Here is a 2,500-nt window from a genome sequence, read left to right as displayed (position 1 = left end):
CAGGCTCCGGGTTGACCTGGTGGCCGGAGGAGAATTAAGCCCGGAGCCCGGGGCAGGGCGACCCCGGACAGACGGGGGTCCGCCTGGCCCCTGCCCGCGGGGGCAGGCTCCGGGTTGACCTGGTGGCCGGACGGGAATTAAGCCCGGAGCCCGGGGCAGGGCGACCCCGGACGGACGGGGCTCCGCCGGCCCCTGCCCGCGGGGGCTGGCTCCGGGTTGACCTGGTGGCCGCTCGGGACTTAAGCCCGGAGCCCGGGGCAGGGCGACCCCGGACGGACGGGGCTCCGCCTGGCCCCTGCCCGCGGGGGCAGGCTCCGGGTTGACCTGGTGGCCGGACGGGGAATAAGCCCGGAGCCCGGGGCAGGGCGACCCCGGACGGACGGGGGTCCGCCGGCCCCTGCCCGCGGGGGCAGGCTCCGGGTTGACCTGGTGGCCGCTCGGGACTTAAGCCCGGAGCCCGGGGCAGGGCGACCCCGGACGGACGGGGGTATGCCGGCCCCTGCCCGCGGGGGCAGGCTCCGGGTTGACCTGGTGGCCGGTTTGCTTTCGGGCCACCAGGTCAACCCGCTGCCTGTATGGGGTTGACCTGGTGGCCGCTTTCCTTCCCGGCCACCAGGTCAACCCGCTGAATGTATGGGGTTGACCTGCTGGCCGCTTTCCTTCCCGGCCACCAGGTCAACCCGCTGAATGTATGGGGTTGACCTGCTGGCCGCTTTTCTTCCCGGCCACCAGGTCAACCCGCTGAATGTATGGGGTTGACCTGCTGGCCGCTTTCCTTCCCGGCCACCAGGTCAACCCGCTGAATGTATGGGGTTGACCTGCTGGCCGCTTTCCTTCCCGGCCACCAGGTCAACCCGCTGAATGTATGGGGTTGACCTGCTGGCCGCTTTCCTTCCCGGCCACCAGGTCAACCCGCTGAAAGTATGGGGTTGACCTGCTGGCCGCTTTCCTTCCCGTCCACCAGGTCAACCCGCTGAATGTATGGGGTTGACCTGCTGGCCGCTCTGCTTCCCGGCCACCAGGTCAACCCCCTGCCGGTATGGGGTTGACCTGCTGGCCGCAGAGGGGCAGGCTCCGGGTTGACCTGGTGGCCGGCAGGGACTTCAGCCCCAGGGCCCCTGGCAGGGCGACCCTGCCCTTGTTCCCCAGAAAAGGAGAGAGCTGGCTCGCAGCGGGAAAAGCTGCCTACGGCACCTGGGATTCCCAGGCGGTCACCCATCCAAGTACTAGCCAGGCCCGGGACGGTTTACCTTCCGAGATCGGACGGGATCGGGGGCCTTCCGTCCGGTATGGCCGTAGGCACTCGGCTCCGGTCCGCCTCGTCCCCTTTCCCTTACTGACTCCCCTGCCTCGGGTGGGCCCGATCCTTTTTTCCGTTTTTTTTTTTCGCTCCGGAGGCTTCATGAGCCCCCCCCCAACACCCCTTTGGGGGTCGGTGAAATTTTTTTTTTCAGACTTCCAGGGGCCCGATCCTGGCCGCGGGCACCCGGCTCCGGGCACCCGGCTCCGGGCCGCCTCGTCCCCTTTCCCTTACTGACTCCGCTGCCTCGGGTGGGCCCGATCCTTTTTTCCGTTTTTTTTTTCCGCTCCGGAGGCTTCGTGAGCCCCCCCCAACACCACTTTGGGGGTCGGTGAAAAATTTTTTTTCAGACTTCCAGGGGCCCGATCCTGGCCGCGGGCACCCGGCTCCGGGCACCCGGCTCCGGGCCGCCTCGTCCCCTTTCCCTTACTGACTCCCCTGCCTCGGGTGGGCCCGATCCTTTTTTCCGTTTTTTTTTTTTTCGCTCCGGAGGCTTTATGAGCCCCCCCCAATACCACTTTGGGGGTCGGTGAAAAAAATTTTTCAGACTTCCAGGGGCCCGATCCTGGCCGCCGGCACCCGGCTCCGGGCACCCGGCTCCGGGCCGCCTCGTCCCCTTTCCCTTACTGACTCCCCTGCCTCGGGTGGGCCCGATCCTTTTTTCCGTTTTTTTTTTTTTCGCTCCGGAGGCTTTATGAGGCCCCCCCTAACCGTTTTTGGGGTCGGTGAAAATTTTTAGTCAGACTTCCAGGGGCCCGATCCTGGCCGCGGCTTCGCAGGCTGGCCTGGGGGGGGGGGCATCTCTAGCTCCGGCCGCGGACGGCGAGACGCTCGGCCACCAGGTCAGCCCGGAGGAAAAGGCTGAAAAAAATGTCTAAGTCCCCCCGGGACACCAGGTCAACCCGGAGGAAAAGGCTGAAAAAAATGTCTAAGTCCCCCCGGGACACCAGGTCAACCCGGAGGAAAAGGCTGAAAAAAATGTCTAAGTCCCCCCGGGACACCAGGTCAACCCGGAGGAAAAGGCTGAAAAAAAGTCTAAGTCCCCCCGGGACACCAGGTCAACCCGGAGGAAAAGGCTGAAAAAAATGTCTAAGTCCCCCCGGGACACCAGGTCAACCCGGAGGAAAAGGCTGAAAAAAAGTCTAAGTCCCCCCGGGACACCAGGTCAACCCGGAGGAAAAGGCTGAAAAAAAGTCTAAG

General features: G+C 65.2%; 1 non-coding gene across 1 annotated transcript; it reads right to left on the bottom strand.

Annotated features, from left to right (window-relative positions):
* Nucleotides 1-1,182: 1,182 nt before the first annotated feature.
* Nucleotides 1,183-1,301, bottom strand: LOC141979823 (5S ribosomal RNA). Its single transcript, XR_012637213.1, has one exon. It is a non-coding gene; the product is annotated as a 5S ribosomal RNA (ribosomal RNA).
* Nucleotides 1,302-2,500: the final 1,199 nt, after the last annotated feature.

Source organism: Natator depressus, chromosome 28 (assembly GCF_965152275.1).
Source record: "Natator depressus isolate rNatDep1 chromosome 28, rNatDep2.hap1, whole genome shotgun sequence".
Taxonomy (NCBI): Eukaryota; Metazoa; Chordata; order Testudines; family Cheloniidae; genus Natator; species Natator depressus.
The sequence above is the reverse complement of the archived record's forward strand: the minus strand, read 5'-3'. Positions and strand labels throughout refer to the sequence as shown.